This window comes from Sorex araneus, chromosome 1, assembly GCF_027595985.1.
Source record: "Sorex araneus isolate mSorAra2 chromosome 1, mSorAra2.pri, whole genome shotgun sequence".
NCBI classification, from domain to species: domain Eukaryota; kingdom Metazoa; phylum Chordata; class Mammalia; order Eulipotyphla; family Soricidae; genus Sorex; species Sorex araneus.
In genome coordinates this window covers 10851142-10871560 of record NC_073302.1, presented here as the reverse complement: position 1 = coordinate 10871560, position 20419 = coordinate 10851142, and the positions used below count along the sequence as shown (strand labels likewise).

The 20419-nt window shown below is 42.7% G+C and overlaps 1 pseudogene; it reads right to left on the bottom strand.

Moving 5' to 3' along the window:
• Positions 1-37: 37 nt before the first annotated feature.
• Positions 38-20175, bottom strand: LOC101549030 (N-alpha-acetyltransferase 10-like; annotated as a pseudogene).
• Between the last annotated feature and the right edge of the window lie 244 nt (positions 20176-20419).

Here is a 20419-nt window from a genome sequence, read left to right as displayed (position 1 = left end):
GCGAGGACAGAAAGTGTTGAAGTTGGTGCCAGGTGGGTTAAGGCAGCTCTGGGAGGGAGGCCAAGTAGGAAGTCTCTGAGCTATCCTTGACATCCATGCTCTCTGTGGTCTCGCTGACCTTGCTGAGGTCTTTGCTATATCACCATCGGTCTCCTCTGCAGTCAGGCCCTTTTCCTCACAAGACGCCTTTCCATCGCCCGGCAGCAAGATGGTCTTGCCTTGCACCTTGTTTTCAATGGAGCCCAGCATCACATGCACTTTTCCTTCAGCTCCACGTGCCATCTGAGCTCGTCGGCCATCTGAGTGAGGTCCTGCTTCATGGTGCATGCATCTTCCCATCAGCGTGGTACTTAGGCTCCACCCCGCTTATCTGAAAGTTGAGGGTGTTGGAATAGAGGTGCAGGGCGGCCCGGTTGCTCTTCCTGACATGCAGAGACACGTGTTTGGTGTTGGAGGTCTCTCTCATGGCTCACGAGGCCTGGTCCATCAGCTTCTGGGACAGGCCAAGGCGCTGGTGCGAACGTTCCACGGCCAGGGAGGAGGGCACATCTTCCGGGTCCTCTTCCCATGATCTTGCCGTTCTCATCCTCAGTGGTGTGGAGAACTGGGGCCAGGGGAGGCTGTGTAGAAGTAGTACTTCACCTGGTAGTTCTCAGGCAGACCCAGCATTTTATAGTGCTGCATGTTCATCAGGTCCTTGGGCCTCGCGTTTTGAAAATTCATTGCTGATGGCAGCACCCAGCCACTGGTGATTGCCGCGAGGCCAGGCCCTTGGGCTGCACAGGGATCGAGGTCTGACCTCCCAGCGGGGGAACAGCAGAAGAGGCCCTCTTTGTATTCTTGGAGTGAGCAGACACCAATGGGCTACACTAACATGCGACAAGGCTGAATGGAATAGAGATGTTATTGGCACCCGCTTGAGCAAATCGATGCATAATGGGATGACAATTGATACAAGTGATAGCTTCTTTGGCTTTTCTTTCATTCTCATTCACTTTGTAGATCTTTCACTTTTCTTTTTTCCTTTTTTAATTTTATTTTATTGAATCACCATGTGGAAAATTACAATGCTTTCAGGCTTAAGTCTTAGCATACAATGCTGAAACAACCATCCCTTCACCAGTGCCCATATCCCACCACCGAAGACAAAAAAAAAAAAAAACACAGTACACCTCCCATCCCGCCCACCCCCGCACCCCCCCACCTCGTATCTGATAAAATTCAATTTACTTTCTATTTACTTTGGTTACATTCAATATTTCAACACAAACCTCACCATTATTATTAGGAGCACCCCACTAGAGTCAGACCTGTTGTGAAGAGAAATGAGGTCGCGCGGCCGCAGTAGTGGCCGCGCGGTTTTGTATTTCTATACTTTAACAACTAAGTCCAGGGAGATTTCTTCCAGATATTCGATCGTTGCAAGCTTGTAAACCCCATCTGTGGTCGTCATAATATGGCGGCCCCCACGCCCTTCATCCCCGGGAAGGGACAGGCGAGAGAGAGAAATACCTTTCCCCTCTGGGCGGGCATGGGGTTGCGGCTTAGTTCTCTGGCTGGAGACAATCTGCAAAGAGCTGCCCATGTTGAAGTTGGTTCAGCTGGGTCTGGATTCACGCTCATGCAGCTGCAGAAGAGCCGCACGTGCGTGTGGCCCTGGGGTCAGATCTTGGCAGCGGTGGGAGGGGCCGGTGCCTCCCACCTTCCCAAGAGCACCCTCGCGTCCTTTTGCTGCAGTTTTTGTCATAAAATCCCATCTGTGGTCTTCATAATATGGCGTCCCCACGCCCTTAATCCCCGGGAAGGGACAGGCGAGAGAGAGAAATACCTTTCCCCTCTGGGCGGGCATGGGGTTGCGGCTTAGTTCTCTGGCTGGAGACAATCTGCAAGGATCTGCCCATGTTGAAGTTGGTTCAGCTGGGTCTGGATTCACGCTCGTGGAGCTGCGGAGGAGCCGCACACGCGTGCGGCCCCGGGGTCAGATCTCGGCAGCGGTGGGAGGGGTCGATCTTTCACTTTTTACCTTTCACCTTTCACTGAGTCTACAATTGTTTATAGAATTTTTTTTTTGTTTATTGTAAAGAGCCTATATCTTGCTTTTCTTTCTCTCTCTTTCTTTCTCACTCTCTCCTTCGCTCTCTTTGTTTTTGGCACACCCAACTACGGTAAAGACTTACTCCTGGCTCTGTGCTTTGGGTAATTCCAGGTAGTGCTTGGGATATTGTAGTCTGGCTGGGAATCAAACCCAGGTGGAATGCATGCAAAGCAAGCTCCCCACTCGCTATAACATTGCTCTGGACAGAAACAGTTTTAAAATTGCAGTGTTTGGCGATTGTTGTGATCTTAGGAGCTCCTTTAGCTATATAGGTGTTGTTAAAGTGTCATACATATGTAATTTTTCAATGATCTGTTTTCACTCTAGGCTATATTGTATCTTTATATTAGTTACTAGTGCATATTGTGTCATTACACAGTTTTCTCCCTTAGATGGATTTGGAGAGGGTATCTGTAGGATGACATTACTTTGTCCTTTCCCTCCTTGCCACAAGTAGCTTGTCCCGGTTTTACCCAGAGTTTAGGCTTACCCCAGTCACACCCATCAAGGTGTTCCCGAATCTCTCCCATCCCTTTGTTTAGCTATAATCACTTCTCCATGCTCTCTTCCCCAAAAGAGTTAATCCTCTGGCTTTCCCTTAATCCGACTCTGCTAATTTGCAAGGTCAGACCTTCCTAGGATACTGAATTTATATTATATAAGTTAATATTGCCTTTCTCTTCTTCTTGTGCCTTTTGAATAATTTACTTTAAAGCTATGACTGTTTTGTATAGACACAAGAAGACAATATTATGTTTTTATAACTTGGGAATTAATTGGCCTCAAATATTATTCCCTCCCGGGCCTCTGCTTTCTCCACTTAAGCCTCAGTTGCCCTCAGCTCCTAGCACCCCAAAGTAGGGTCCCCGACGTGGGACAGGAAGGATCCAGGGCAAGCGGTGAGTTATGTGCTACCCTGGCATCGAGATGGGTCTGGCCAAAGTGCCTAATTCTTAACTATAAGTTAAGAGCTTGATCATAGACAAATGCTGTCATGATCCAATAGTAATTATGAGACTGGGACCCTGCAGGGATAGGAAAGACTGATCTGGCCTGAGCACTGTAGTCTGAGATTGAGATGGCCCCAGGAGAGCAATTCTATAAGCTTTAATGCATCTCTTATTGTGTCCATACAAAATAATTAATATTATGAATTCTTATATGTTTGCTGGCTGAGGAGAAGAGAAACACGTTCATGGGACTCCACCCTTGGGTGGATCCTCCTGCTGAAAGAGAATTAAGTCCTAGGAGAAGCATCCCCTAAGGGAAAGGACCTTACCCTATTGATGGTGACCACACCTACGTGTAGGCCCCAACCCCCTGATGCTGTGGAGATTTAACTAGGCTGTGAGAGTGGGTTGGGGGCCAGATCCACGAGCCAGATCCAGGAGCCAGATCCACGAGCCAGATCCACGGGGCAGATCCATGGGGAGAGATCCAGGAGAGCGGGAGAGAAGCGGAGGGAGAGAATGAAATAAATGGATCGAGCAACCAGTTTGGCCTTCTTCCTTCTTCCTTCCGTCGCCTGCCCTCGACTGACAGCACACACAGAGGTTCTGGGGCACCGGACGCGGGCGGTGAGACAGAGCCGCCCGGAGAGCCCGCGAGTGCACGCCCCCCCTCGGCGTTCTTTAGTTTTTTACAGGTATCCCTGTTAATATTTGATAGTGATGCAAGAAGAGACAGAACTTTTGTTTAAATGACTTGGAATGAAAGCGAAACTGGAAATTATTAGAAAGGAGAGAAAAACAATCAAGTGGATAAATGGAAACATTTGGTCACCACGACAATGGGACTCATTTTTTAATCTATGTATAAATGATATAAAGACCGTAATATATATCTTTACATGTTTATGCATGAATATACTTATATATGTACTCATAAATTTTGTGTACATTATTTTTATATCTTACATACAAAATTACAATGTCTATTGTAAAATAAAAAACTTCCAGTATCTATGTGATTTACATATATATGTAGATATTTCATAAATACCTTTCAATCAGAAAGTTAGGGGTTGTTTTAATTCCTTTCTAATTCATCTTTATACTGTTGTATCAGAGCGTAAAGAAAGTGCATAAACGTAAAGGCATATCATGTTCAATATATAGACAAGTAATGCATACATTAGCCACCCGGATCTAGACAGAAAACATTTATGACACCCCCATCAGTACCTGAAATACTATAAGAACAAAGATTTTGAAAAACCCATCCTAAAACTTATTTAATAAAAAATAAATTCATTAAGAAATTTATTATCATTGTAGGGGCCATTTCCAGTTCTGGGGAGCTGGGAAGTCCCTGTTATTCTTGGGTGGAGATGAACTGACACAAAAGTCATGTACAGCTATTTAGAGATTCTGAGGAAGGGTATGAATCCATACTTAAGAGGAAATGAAAAGTAAACATTAAAAATTTATAATGGGAATGTCAAAAAAAATTGAAAACATGATTTTTGTGATATTTTTCCCTTTAACATTCTTTTTACTGGTAGGTCTGGTTAATAAAACCTGTTTTATGTCAGCAGAGTGAGACGTGAGAATACCAACCTCTCTGAGATGTGTGTGTGTAAATAGGTATATTTGTTATCTCATTCAGACTAAGTTGTTTGACTTGCAGAACATCACCTTATTAGCAAACAACTTTAGTGCTTGTTTAATATCTCTGTTTCTCAGGCTGTAGATAAAAGGGTTCAGCATGGGAGTGATTATCATATACATCACAGAAGCAGCTATTTCTTTAGCACTGGACATGGCTGGTGAGGAGAATAAGTACACTTCTGCAATGGTTCCATAGAATAAAGCTACAACGAGGAGATGGGAACCACAGGTAGAAAGGACTTTGAAGAATTTCTTAGCAGAAGGATTTTTTAGGACAGTGGCCCATATGCAGATATATGATACCATGATCAAAGTGAATGGAACACCTACAATCATTCCTCCCTCAATGAGTAAGACCAGGTTATTGAGTGAAGTGTCTGAGCAGCTTAGCTCCAGCAACGCAGTTTGTTCACAGAAGAAATGGCGGATGGTAATATCACCACAGAAGGACACTTGGGTCGAGAGCAGGGTATGCATCAGTGCGTGTGAGAAACTGAATATCCAGGACCAAGCAACTAACAAGAAACACCGTTCTTGTCTCATGATCATGGTGTAGTGGAGTGGCTGACAGATGGCTACATACCTGTCATAGGCCATTGCTGCCAGAAGGAAATTATCAGTACAAGCAAAAAATATTAAAAAGTATACCTGAGAAATGCACCCTGAATAAGGGATGGACTTGTGATTACTCTGCATGTCCACCAACATCTTGGGAACCGTGACAGATGATAAAAACACATCGTTGAACGCCAAGACACTGAGGAAGAAGTACATGGGGGTGTGGAGGCGAGAGTCTATCCTGATGAGCAGGACGATGAGCAGGTTCCCCAGTACGGTGGTCAGGTATATGACAAGGAAGAGCATCAAGAACCAGCCCTGTTGATCTGGTGATATAGGAAGACCCTGGAGGAGGAATTCAGAAACTCTTGTCTCATTCTGTTTCTTCATTATGCTCTTCTTTTTTCTGGGAGTCAAAGAGAAGGAAATGTTTAGAACCTGAATAGCCATATTATAGCAACATAATTTTTATATGAAAGAGTTGTTATTTTTTAACTAGTCTTTGTTCACAAGTTACATGTATGTATTCATGAACCACCACGCACCATTCGGGTTCTAAAAATACATAACATTTTCGCAATTTATAATGTACTTTTCTTCACTGTACCACTGTATCACTGTCATCCCGTTGTTCGTCGATTTACTTGAGCGGGCATCAGTAATGTCTCTATTCCTCTCAGCCCTCAGTTTTTAGCAGCCTCTCCTTACTCGTCTTTCCCATCGATTGGAGGCTCTCTCAGGGTCAGGGGAATGAGACCTATCGTTACTGTTTTTGGCATATTGAAAACGCCACTGGTAGCTTGCTCATCTCTGTCCATGCGGGCAGGATTCTCTCAGTAGCTTGCGGGTTCTCTGAGAGGCATATATATATATATATCTGTTACTGTATTTAGGATATGAATACACCATAATATGAATATGAATATGAATATGGTTCCTCAGGCTTGTTTTTATAGCTATAGGAATTGGCCATGATGGAATTACATGGCACTGGGTGCAGTTTCTGGGTGTGATTGCCTAGCTACTGGAAAATGGGGAATCTGGGTAGAAGAAGTCCAGTCCTGATCCGAGCAGCCTTGGAGATCTCGGCTCCGGGTCCACACACCTGGGTTCCTCTTCTTGTTCATTCACCTGTGAGGCTCGTCTGAACGTGGGGAGAATGACTTGAGTATGGTTGTGGCTGGGTTCCAGAGATCTTCAGCTGCTGAGGCAGTTAATATCTTAAATATTAAGATTTTTTTTTAATCAGGAAAAATACTTTGAACAACAGCTTACTTCATGCTCTGTACTAAGCCCTACACAAAGTGTTATACACAAGAGTAAGAAAACAATGCAAAGTCTCAGTTTTTAAGGAGTGTACAAAATCATGATATCTAAGTGTGCAAAGTCGCATTGCTGCTACAGATAGCAGTGAAAGGAATGACAACATGTATCTAATCAGAATCTGTCTCTTAATTACAACACACTGGCTCTCCTATTCCTCATTTTTAGCATGTCCTGACATGCTAAGTGACATCACTCCACCATAGTTGAAGGAGGAAATCTTTGCTTTCCTTTGTATTCAAGGTAAAGAGCAAGATGGCAAGCATTTCTTAGAGACTGAACTGCTCAGGGACACTGGTTCTATCTCTCCGTGTTTTCTAAGGTGCATTGTGACTGATCATGTGAGGAGACACCACAATAAACTAACTATAAAAAACAGAGAACCTTGATTTTCAACAGTGAACCTTGATTTTCATAGGATTTAATTTTTCTAAAAAATTTATTGATTCACCGTGAGGTATAGTTACAAGCATTCATGTCTGAGTTACAATCACACAATGATCAAACATCCATCCCTCCACCAGTGCACGTTCCCCATCACAAATATCCCCAGTATACCCCCACTTTTCCCACCCTCCCACTGCTTCCGTAGCAGACAATATTCCCCATACTTTCTCTACTTTTGGGCATTATGTTTTGCAATGCAGATACTGAGAGGTATCATGTTTGGTCCTTTATCTACTTCCGGCACATATCTCCCATTCCACTCAATCCTCCAACCTTCATTTTCTTAGTGATCTCTTCTCCATTCCAGCTGTTCTCTCCTCACCCACTCAGGAGGCAGGCTTCCAACTATGGAGCAATCTTCCTACCCTACTGTTCTTGGTTGTTTGTGTCTTGTTATGTTATTTTATACTCCACAAATGAGTGCAATCATTCTGTATCTGTCCCTTTCTTTCTGACGTTTTTCACATAGAATGATACTCTTCATTTCTATCCACTTATAAGCAAATTTCATGACTTCATCTGTCCTAATAGCTGCATAGTATTCCATTGTGTAAATGTACCAAAGTTTCTTTAACCAGTATTCTATTCTCAGGCACTTGAGTTGTTTCCAGATTTTGGCTATTGTGAATAGTGCTTCAATGAACATATAGGTATAAATTTCATTTCTACGGTGCTTTTTTTAAGCCTCGTGATATATTACCAGAAGTGGTATTGAGGGGTCAGGATTTAAGTTTTGATTATTGTGGCCTTTCACCCAGGAAAAGAGGAATAGACCATGTTCACAAAGACTGTGAGATACCTGTTTACACAGGCTTATTTCATAAACCTTCTATAAGTATTGTTCTAGAATTTGGAAATTTATGAACCTTGAAGGTTTATGACAAAAACATTTAGTTTGAGGAAAGATTATCACAATCCCTCTTCTAGACTGAACAGTTATTATTTGCCAAGCACAGGGATGAATGATTAGTGAATACTTTTGAATTTAGCATCTCAATATATCCTTGTGATCGAGACTAAGTCACCCTTTCTCTAACAGTGGAAACTGAACATAAGAGATAAACATAGCATGTCCAGAATGTGGATTAGACCATTTCTGACCCACTGAGAGACTGGAATCAAAGAAACAAGATTGTATTCTTACCTAGAGGAAGAAAGGCACCTGATCCTGCCTGTTCAATGCAGTAATGTGGCCATCACTGACAGACTCCTGAGTGTCTGTTGGCATAAGGATGGGTCCCATTTACTCACAGATACCATCAGAAAAATACTGTATTTATCAAAATCATTAATAACTATTAAAGGCAGAAAGCTTGGATGACATGTAGAGATAACATTAGAGACATTAAAAAAAGCAAAGATTACACATCACCACATCACTGAGTTAGGATTTCAAAACTCCCCCATGCTGACCCTGGGGAGACTCAGGAAATTTCTCCTTCTTGCTAGTGACCATATCTATGTCTCTTCAGATTCAACAGTCTCATGACTTAGTTTGAAACCCGTTTACAAGTTGAGAATACGGAAGAGATCAAACAAGGACAGGTTAGATATTTGGTATGAGGTCCCAGTCACACTTAGAGGGCTCTACATTGCTTCCTGGGACTTCCCTGATGCTGTTTTCACTTGTCGTAGAGTAAAGAATCTTTAAGTCATGTGTAGTTTTAGTTATAACTTTTCAGATCTTGCCATTTCTTCCAGTCTCTCTCTGTTTTTTTTAACTTGTTATTGAGTATTAATCTCATACTATGTTTTTTTTTTGCCTTTTGGGTCACACCTGGCGATGCATGGGGGTTACTCCTGGCTCTGTACTCAGGAATTAACTCCTGGCGGTGCTCGGGGACCATATGGGATTTTGGGAATCGAACCCTGGTCGGCACCGTGCAAAAAAACATACCCTACTCACTGTGCTATCGCTCCTGCCCAATATACTATGTTTTTTATATACCGAAATGATTGCAATCATTTTGTGTCTTACCTGCATTTGGACTCATTTACCAGTAGGAACATGGGTCAGGAAGTCTGGTCCCTAGTTTTACACTTGCCACATTGGAGGGAGAGGGCAGTTAGGATAGAGATGCGATCAGTAGGACAATGAAAGTTGGAAATGATCACTGTGGAAATAACTGATTGCTGAAAAGTGATAAATACGTGCAAATTATTTGGTATCTGTATTTTAAACTATAATACCTAAACGGAAAGAAGGACAGTGAGAGAAAGAGAGAAAGAGAGAAGAAAGGTGTCTGCTGTAGATGCAGTCTGGGAGTGTGGGTGGCAGAATAAAATAAGGACCCCGGTGCTCTATCTCATGATGGTTCAATGAAAACAAAGAAAACTTTGTTTTTGAGCTACACTCAATGGTACTAAGAGCTTATTACTGGCTCTGTGATTGGGAGTCCCTCCTGGTGTTGGTTGGGAATTATTTGGCAATGTGCTGATCAAACCAGGAATTTGCAAGACATATATCTTACCTCTTATCCTATCTTTCAAGTCCCTCTATATCTGTTTTTCATACTGAATCATTAGAGATATCACATAGATACAAACACCTGTTGAGGAAACACACATTTTATAATTTCACACAAGCAAGAATTCATCACAGAGCATTTGCACATGGGATACATGTAATACTTCTATGCACACAGAGACAGAACTTTCTGTCCTACTATTATAAGCTCACTGTGATATCTTCACTCTTGGTATGTCAGGAGCTTTCTTATCCAGTCTGCGAGTCTTCAGCTTCTGCAGTACTTAGGAAGAACAAAACAGTGGTCTGGAAACTTCGGTGAGCCCATAATCTCCTGAGCATTCTGTGTCTGTTCTTGACCTACAAGTCAATAAAAAAAAACAATTTATAAACCTCATAGAGGACTAAGTCAAAGTCCCTGAGCTCCTGATTAAAGAAAAGAAGGTAATTGCCACAGCCCAATTAAACCTTGGAGAGGCGGTTGAGCAGAGCTGCTCAGGTCACCTGAGAGAGTTTTCCAGGTATCAAGGGCCCCTGGAATGGAACTACATGCTAAGTTCCTTCTGGACACAGGAATGTCTGGGATATTTTCCAAACATCGATGAAGCCAATGCACATGTCTGACAGGGCTGGTTGTTGGTCTATACCAGACACTCCTAGTTTTCCCCAAATAGGCAAAGTAACTTCCCTCCAGGCAGAATCACCTGGAGCTAAAAACCTCCATCCATTTTATTTTATTTTATTCTTGAATTAGTGAATCATCATGAGGGTACAGATACAGATTCACACATATTAGAACTTGTTTTTCCCTCATGCAATGTTCACAAATCATCCCTCCACCAGTGCTTATTCTCCATCACCAATAAACCCAGTATCTTTCCCTCCCCATCCTATCTCCCCCCCACCCCACCCTGCCTCTGTGGCAGGGTACTCCATTTTGATCTCTCTCTCTCTCTCTCCAATTAGGTGTTGTGGTTTGCAATAGGGAATTGAGTGGCCATTGTGTTCAGTCTCTAGTCTACTTTCAGCGCACATCTCCCTTCCCGGGCACGATCTCCAACCACATTTTACTTGGTGTTCCCTTCTCTATCTGAGCTGCTTTTTCCCCCAGCATGTGAGACCAGCTTCCAAGCCATGGAGCCAACCTACTGGTACTTATTTCTACTATTCTTGGATATTAGTCTCCTATTCTGTTATTTTACATTCCACAGGTGAGTGCAATTTTTCTATGTCTGTCTCTCTCTTTCTGACTCATTTCACTTAGAGTGATACTTTCCATGTTGATCCACTTATATGCAAAGTTCATGGCTTCAATTTTTCTAACGGCTGCATAGTATTCCATTGTATAGATGTACCAGGGTTTCTTTAACCAGTCATCTGTTCTTGGGCACTCGGGTTTTTTTCCAGATTCTGGCTATTGTAAACAGTGCTGCAATGAACATATAAGTGCAGTTGTCATTTCAACTATACTTTTTTGCTTCTCTGGGGTATATTCCCAGTAGTGGTATTGGTGGGTCAAATAGGAGCTCAATTTCTAATTTTCTGAGAAGCGTCCATATTGTTTTCCAGAAGGGATGAGCCAGTCGGCATTCCCACCAGCAGTGTAGAAGGGTCCCTTTCTCCCCACATCCTCTCCAACAGCGGTTGCTTTTGTTCTTTTGGATGTGTTCTAGTCTCTGTGGTGTGAGGTGGTATCTCATGGTTGTTTTGATCTGCATGTCTCTGATGATTAGTGATGTAGAGCACTTTTTCATGTGCCTTTTGGCCATTCGTATTTCTTCCTTGGTAAAGTTTCTGTTCATTTCTTCGCCCCATTTTCTGATGGGGTTGGATGTTTTCTTCTTTTAGAGTTCAACCAGTGCTTTATATACCATTGATATCAACCCCTTATTTGATGGGTATTGTGTAAATATCCTTTCCCATTCTGTGGATAGTCTTTGTATTCTGGTCACTGTATCTTTTGCGGTGCAGAAGCTTCTTAATTTAATGTAGTCCCATTTGTTTATCTCTGTTTCCTCTTGGTTGGTCAGTTGTGTGTCATCTTTTTTTTTTTTTTTTTTAAATAATTTTATTGAATCACCATGTGGAGGGTTACATAGTTCTCAGGATTATGTCGGTTATACAATTCTCAAACACCCTTCCCTTCACCAGTGCCCATCTCCCATCACCAACCCCCCCAGTATACCTGCCACCCCCTCCCACCTCCCCAGTCCCCACCCTTGTACATGATAAGTTCCACTTCGTTTATGCCTTATCTCGATTACATTCCATGTTTCAACACACAACTCACTACCATTGTTGGGGTTTCCCCCAAAAAAGGAAAGCAGTCCTATTGCCAAGGAGGCATTTGATAGTTCTCCACTGCTAAGAATATAGAGATATTAAGTCCCGCTGTTTGTTACATAACTTTTCTTTTTCCCCCTTGCCCTGCGCCACCGAGTTCACGCCTGTTTGGTAATCGCCACGCTGCCTGACAAGGGAAAAAAAAACCGAAAAGGATGGTTATTTCCCGTCATCGGCAGGCGTGGGGCTCTGGCTTAGTTGATAGACTAGTAGAGTTTCTGCAAGCAGTTTCTGGAACCGAAGGGCTTGCGCTGGTATCGGCTCCGGCTCGAGATTCCACCAGCGTCCCACTGTTCCATGTACATAATTTTTCCCCTTATATCCCATTCCCACGCCACCAGGTCTGTTTGCTTAATGGACATCACACTATGTTTGACACCACGCCGCGTTTCTTCCCGAGAAAGAAGGATATTTCTTCTCAGCCGGCGTGGGGATATAGCTTAGTTCAGTCTAGAGAGATGGCTACCACTTTGATTGCCTTCAATATTTCAGCAACAGACTTACTATTCTTGTTAGGATCTCCCACAAAAGTCCGACCCATTAAAAAGGGACATATTACATATTGCTGATGCTAAGATGACATTAGGTCGTGCGGCCGCGACAGCGGCCGCGCGGTTTTGGGTTTCTGTATAAAGTCCAGGAAAAGTACAACCAGAAATATCACTACAAACTTTTACCCTTTTATGGTGCTCATAAGATGGAGAAGCCTAGAGAGAGGCTCGGCGTCTCCATTTTGCGCTCAGGAAAACCTCGGATCCTGCGCTGTGCTCAGGGGGGAGGTGTGGAGAGAGAGAGAGGTTAAAAGAATTGGGGGATGCCCGGCTCCCACTGTTTCAGCGCACCGTGGGGTCTCTGGTCCCATGCCGGAATTAGTTCAGTGGGCTGTTTGGAGTCCAAGAGCGCTTCCTTGGGCTCTTCCATCATGCTCGCTCCGCAGCAGGGTCCAAAGGGGAGTTGTGTGTCATCTTTGAAGAAACCGTTAGCTTCAATATCGCGGAGGGATTTGCCAAGCTTGTCTTCAATGTACCTTATGGATTGTGGTCTGATGTTGAGGTCTTTAATCCACTTTGATCTGATTTTTGTGCATGGTGTCAGGTCAAGGTCTAAGCCCATTCTTTTGCATGTGGTTGTCCAGTTGTGCCAGCACCATTTGTAAAAAAAGGCTTTCCTTTCTCCATTTCGCATTTCTTGCTCCTTTATCAAAGATTAGATGGTCATACATTTGGGGTTGTGTGTAGGGATATTCCACCCTGTTTCATTGGTCTGAGGCTCTGCCTTTGTTCCAGTACCATGGTGTTTTGATTATTACCACTTTATAGTAACGTTTGAGGTTGGGGAGGGTGATGCCTCCCATCATCTATTTTCCCAAGAATTGTTTTAGCAATCCGTGGGCATTTGTTATTCCATATGATTTTCAGGATTTCTTGATCCATTTCTTTGAAGAATGTCATGGGTATACTTATAGGGATCGCGTTGAATCTGTACAATGCTTTTGGGAGAATTGCCATTTTGACAATGTTGATTCTCCCTAACCATGAGCAGGGGATATGTTTCCATTTCCTCACGTCCTCTTTTATTTCATGGAGTAGCGTTTTGTAGTTTTCTTTGTAGAGGTCTTTTACTTCCTTAGTTAAGCTGATTCCGATGTACTTGATTTTCTGGGGCACAATTGTGAATGGGATTGCTTTTTTCATGTCCCTTTTCTCTGTCTCATTGTTTGCAAATAGGAAGGCCATGGATTTTTGGGTATTGATTTTATAGCCTGCGACCTTACTGTACAAGTCTATTGTTTCTAAGAGTTTCTTAGTAGAGGATTTAGGCATTTCTAGATATAGTATCATATCATCTGCAAAAAGTGAGAGCTTGATTTCTTCCTTTCTTATCTGGATGCCTTTGATATATTTTTCTTGTCTAACAGCTATCATAAGGACTTCCAGGACTATAATGAACATAAGTGGTAAGAGTGGGCATCCTTGTCTTGTGCCTGATCTTAAAGGAAAGGCCCTTAGTTTTTGCCCATTGAGGATAATGCTTGCCATAGGCTTATGGTAGATGGCTTTGACTATCTTGAGGAAAATTCCTCCAAAACCCAATTTGGTGAGGGTTTTCATCATGAACGGATATTGGATCTTGTCAAATGCTTTCTCTGCATTAATAGATATAATCATATGGTTTTTATCTTTACTTTTGTTGATATGATGGATTATGTTGATTGATTTCCAAATGTTAAACCATCCTTGTATCCCCGGGATGAATCCCACTTGGTCATGGTGTATGATCTTTTTGATGAGTTGTTGGATGCTATTTGCTAATATTTTCCTGAGGATCTTCGCTTCAGTGTTCATCAGGGATATTGGTCTATAATTTTCTTTCTTAGTGGTGTCTTTGCTTTTGATTTAGGGAGATATGTTCTTCATAGAAAGTATTTGGGAGAGTTCCTGATTTTTCAATTTCCTGGAAAAGTTTGAGGAGAATTGGCAGCTTGTCTTCTTTAAATTTTTGGAAGAATTCGCCAGTGAATCCATCTGGACCTCGGATTTTGTTTTGGGGTAGACTTTTGATTATAGTTTCAATTTCCTTGATATTAATGGGTCTATTCAGAAATTCCAAGTCTTCTTGGTTCAGTCTTGGGATATCGTAAGAGTCAAGGAATTCAACCATTTCTTTTAGGTTCTCTTATTTTGTGGCATATAGACTTTCAAAGTAGTCTCTGATAATCTTTTGAATTTCATTGGTTTCTGTTGTGATGTCTCCCTTTTCATTCCTGAGTTGGTTTATTAGGGTTCTCTCTTGCTCTTTCTTTATGGGTCTTGCTTGCGGTTTATCAATCTTGTTTATTTTCTCAAAGAACCAGCTCTTGGTTTCATTGACCTTTCGGATTGTTTTCTGGGTTTCAATGTCATTAATTTCTGCTCTAATTTTTATTATTTCCTTCCTTCGGTCTGTTTAGGTGCCTTTTATTGGGTCCTTTTCTAAGGCCTTGAGCTGTGAAGTCAAGCTGTCTGTGTAGGCCCTTTCTTCCTTCCTAAGAAATGCTTGCAGAGCTATAAATTTTCCTCTTAACACAGCTTTAGCTGCGTCCCATAAATTTTGGTAGCTCGTGTCTTCATTTTCATTTGTTTAGAGGTATCTCTTGATTTCTTCCTTGATTTCCTTACTGAGCCACTCTCTGTTCAATACTGAACTGTTTAATTTCCAGGTGTTTGCTTTGATTTTCTGCATCTGTGTGTGATTAGCTTCTATCTTCAGCGCATCGTGATCTGAGAAGGTTGTTGATACAGTTTCTATTTTTCCGATTCTCTTGAGGTATGTTTTGTGGCCTAGTACATGGTCTATTTTGGAAAATGTTCCGTGTGCACTGGAAAAGAATGTTTTTATTCTTTCTTTTTGTGGTATAAAGCCCTATATAGGTCTATTAGGCCTCTCTTTCTATTTTTTCCCTCAGTGTCAGTATTTCCTTGATGAGTTTTATTCTTGTATCTATCCAGAGGTGATAAGGCAGTGTTGAAGTCTCCGACTACTATTGTGTTGCTAGCAATGTCTTCCTTAAAGTCTGTTAGGACTTGTTTTAAGTATTTAGCCGGTCTCTCATTAGGTGCGTATACGTTTAAGAGTGTGATTTCTTCCTGTTGTGCATATCCCTTGATAAATAGGAAATGACCTTCGGTGTCCCTTCTAATGTTTTTCAACCTGAAATCTATGTTGTCAGATAGTAGTATGGCCACCCCAGCTTTTTTGAGAGTTGTTTGTTTGCAGGATAGTTTTCCATCCTTTCACTTTGAGTCTGTGTTTGCTCTGACTGTTCAGGTGTGTTTCTTGTAGGCAGCAGAATGTTGGGTTTTGTTTCCGAATCCATTTTGCCACTCTGCGTCTTTTAATTGGTGCATTTAGGCCATTGACATTGAGAGAGATTATTGTCACGGGATTTTGTGTCATCTTTCTGTGGGGTTTCTTGTTCTTGTAGGGTTTTTCCTTGTCTTACAAAAGCCCCTTTAGCCCTTCTTTTAAGCTTGGTTTTGAGTCTATGAAGTTCTTTAGTTGTTGTTTATCCATAAAATTGTGTATGGTTCCTTCGAGTTTGAGTGAGAGCATAGCTGGATAAAGTATTCTTGGTGAAGCGTTCATTTCATTGAGTTTTTTCACTATATCCCACCATTGTCTTCTGGCTTCTAGTGTTTCCTCTGATAAGTCTGCTGTGAATCTAAGGGGTGCTCCTTTGTATATGATTTCTTTTTTATACCTTGCTGCTTGCAGTTTTGTATCCCTATTTATGGCATCTATCATTCTGACTATTATATGTCCTGGAGTCTTTTTATTATCTTCCCTTCTAGCTGGCACCCTCCTGGCTCCTAGGATAAGAACATCTCTCTTATCCAGCTCTGGGAACTTTCCAGCAATGATTTCTTTAACTGTGGCATTCTCATTAGGGTTGCCTCCATGTCCTCTGGAACTCCAATGATTCTTATGTTATTCCTCTTGGCATCAACCACTGGGTCTCTGATTCGCCCTACAGCTGTTTTAAGATCTTTTCCAATTGTTTGTTGTAGCCTTTGGGATTTCTGTTGTTCATCTTCAAGGTGACTAATTCTCTCTTCAGCTGCAGCCACTCTATTGTTGAGGGCTCCAACTGTGTTTTTTATTTTGTCTACTGTGTCTTTTATTCGTGACATTTCTGAATGTAGCTTTTCTATTTCTACTCTCATTTCTTCCCGTAATTTCTTCGCTGACTGCTCCACCGTTTCTTTAAGTTCGAAGAACATTCTCAGAATTTCTTCTCTGAATTCTTTATCAGAGAGATCACATTTGTGGGAAACTCCTGCAGAGGTTTCTGTGCTCTTTTCTTCATCCTCTCCTTGCTGTGGGGATTTGCAATGTTTCTTCATGCTGTCACGGTTGTATGGATGTGGGACCTTCCAATTCCCTAAAGATAATCTCTCTTTTCCTGAGTTTTCGATATTTTGGTGCAATTGTAGTAGTCTAGTGATTAATTTATTCTTTTGTGCTTGAGGTAACTGGGGAGATCTCCACAGAGTAACTTAATGTGGATTGTGATGTCTCTCGAGTATACTAGTAAAGGGGAAAAGAACTGCGGCCATGTAAGTGGCCATCGCTCCTGGCGACCACGTCCACTGAAGTGGGGCCTGCCCACTAGTAAAGAGGCCACGCCCCTTTTGACCACTGGCCACTGACTGGAGATCTGCTGGACTGCAAGGAAGGTCAGGGAGGGAGAGGCACACTTGGATGAGGAAGCAGGAGACGCAGGATGGGCTATGGTGAGGGGCAGAGTCCCTTTCCGCTGGACACTGGCTGCAGATCAGTCCTGGGGCCACTCGCGCAGCATGCCGGCACCGATGGAAAGCCTCCATCCGTTTTTTGAGAGCCTGGAAAGCTACCCATGAAGTATTTGATAAGCCAAGAATAGTACCAGTAACAACAATGTGCTCTTCATCAGCAAAACACATTGCTTATGCACTCGCCTCACAGGTACAGGTTGATCTGTTGGTTGCACCTAACCCCCATTTATTATGATACATTAATATGCTCTTCAGTGTAAAAGAAACTTCTCTTCTATATCTGCTCAAATAAAGCACTTTAGGGGAGGTTGTGAATTTAATTTTTCAATCAATCCCCCATCATGTAGCACTAGGAAAACTACAGACCAATATCTCTGATGAGAGATGAAAAAGATGGTGGGAGGCATCACCCTCCCCAACCTAAACCTTTACTACAGAGTGGTAAGGATTAAAACAGCATGGTACTGGAAAAAAGGCAGAGCCACTGACTAATGGAACAGCAAAGAAGCTTAGTGCTTATTTTATATCTTTATTTCTCAAGCTACAGATGAAAGGGTTCAGCAAGGGGTAACTATCATGTAATCACAGAAGCAGCTGTTTCTTTAGCACTGGACATGGATGGTAAGGAGAACAATTACACTTCTGCAATGATACCACAGCATAAAGCTATACTGAGGGGAACCACAGGTAGAAAGGACTTTGAAGAATTTCTTAGCAGACGGAATTTTTAGGACAGTGGCTCATATCAAATATAAGAGCCTGTGATACAAATCAATGGAAGACTAATAATCACAGCTGCCTTTGTTAATATGGCCAGTTTATTGGGTGAAGTGTCTGAATATCTAATCTCCTGCAATTTAGCAAATTCACATCAGAGAAGGATACTTGCAAGAAGAGGAGGGTGTCGATCAGTGTGTGTGAAAAACTGATGATTCAGGACCAAGCTACTAATGAAATACATCGCTCCTGCCTCATGATCTAAGGTTTTGCCTGACTGATGTTGCTGTTGTCCGAAAATTTCAAATGGGATCAGACCACCTTCTCCTTCCTGCGAAATTCTACTTCATGGAGCGAGGAGAAAGGGCTGCAAAGTTTAAGAAGAGAACGCCCAGAACGACCACCAACTGGGAGTTCTTTGGCACTATTGCAGCAATATGGGAAGATGTTGTGGTTGACAACAACGACAAAGAATACGATTGACTGTTTCAGCACCTCCAGGACTGTGTGAGTAATGCCGAGAGAGAGCCACAAAAAGACGCCTGTCTTCGGAAATGCTCGAGCTCATTTGCCAATGTGGTTTGCCGTAAGCCTCAGGAAATCTCAAGCTAATATTCGAGCTCGCAAAGCTGTGCAGAGAACTGATAAAGGAAGACTTGAAAGAGAGCAGAGCAGCAGTGTTGGCCTGCCTATCCTTCACCAACTATAAGACCAAGATGACTGCTCTCTGACGTCCTGATGGATCTATCACATATTCCAGAAGGGCAAAGGAAACGGTTATCCACGACTTCTACTTGGATCTCTTAGCCACGTCCACCAAGTCACATACCAAATTCCTCAGTATGGATATATTGTTCCCAGTGCTCTCCCTTCCAAAATCCGACCTGCCCTTTTGTCGGTAAAGAAGTGTATAACACCAAGTCCGGACAAGGTCAGAGCCGAACAACTGAAAAATTTGCTGCCAGTACTCATCAATACACAGGCTTGGCTCTTTTCACACTACCTGTCTGAATGCAAGTTTCCATCCCAGTGGAAAACCAGCAGGACCATCCTGTTTGTTGTACTAGAAGGGAGACATCCACGACATCAGCAACTATTGCCCAATCTGCCAGTTGTCTATCATCTACAAGTTATTCACTCCAGTCATCTTGAATAGGATCGGCAGAACACTAGATGAAGGACAACCATGAGAGCAAGTTGGATTTCAAAAAGGATTCGGCATGATTGACCATATCCACATGGTGACCAAGCTCATTGAGATTTCTCGAGAGTTCAAGATACTGCTCTGTCTAATGTTGTTGATTAAAAGAAGGCCTTTACTGAAGCGGTCATTGAAGCCCTAGTCAAAAAGTGCACTCAAACTCAGTAGATCAAGATCTTTCGTGAGCCATATTATGGATTCACCACCAGGATCTCACCATAATAGAAGGAAGTGATCATCAACATAAAGAGAGGCGTTTGATAAGGCGATATCATTTCACTGAAACTTTTCAGTGCCATCCTCCAGAATGTCATGCAATGGCTAGAATGGGAAGGAATAAGAGTGAAGACATACAGTTGGCAACTACACCACCTCTGCTTCGCTGATAACATCGGTCTAATAACATAAAATATTAGCCAAGCAGCACGAAGGCTGACTTTTCCATGATTGTGGAAAGTTCAGACTGTATCTGAATCTCACAAAGACAATGTTCATGAGAAATGGACTAGTTCCTGATGTTCCATTTGCCCTCAATGGAATGAACATCTCCAAATGCAGTAGTTATGTGTATCTAGGTTGAGAACTCAACATGACAAACAACCTGGCACCTGAACTGTGCAGGAGAAAGAGAGCAGCGTGGAATGACTTCAAGAGCGTCTAAGCAGTGGTTAAGAGGATGAAGAACCTCCGGATCTGGGCACATCTTTTCAACTCCACCATTCTTCCTGCACTAACATACGCCGCAGAGATCTGGGCCGTACGAAACAGGATAACGTTTTTCGGGTCTCCCATAGAGGAATCGAAAGAACTATGGTTGGAATATCACATTTCACTCAAGTGAGAGAAGGAATCTGGAGTTTTGACCTCTGTCGACGATCAAGAATCAGGGACGCTGTCTCATTTGACAAGGGGTGGGAACATTTCACGGCTAGGGAGGAGGGCACATCTTTCGGGTCCTCTTCCCACGATCTTGCCGTTCTCATCCTCAGCGGTGTGGGAGAGCTGGGGCCAGGGGAGGCTGTGTAGAAGTAGTACTTCACCTGGTAGTTCTCAGGCAGACCCAGCAGGTTACAGTGCTGCATGTTCATCAGGTCCTTGGGCCTCGCGTTTTGAAAATTCATCGCTGAGGGCAGCTCCCAGCCACAGGCAACTGCCACGAGGCCAGACCCTGGGGATGCACAGGGATCGAGGTCTGACCTCCCGGCTGGGGAACAGCAGAAGAGGCCCTCTTTGTATTCTTGGAGTGAGCAGACACCAATGGGCTACACTAACATGCGACAAGGCTGAATGGAATAGAGATGTTATTGTCACCCCCTTGAGCAAATCGATGCATAATGGGATGACAATTGATACAAGTGATAGCTT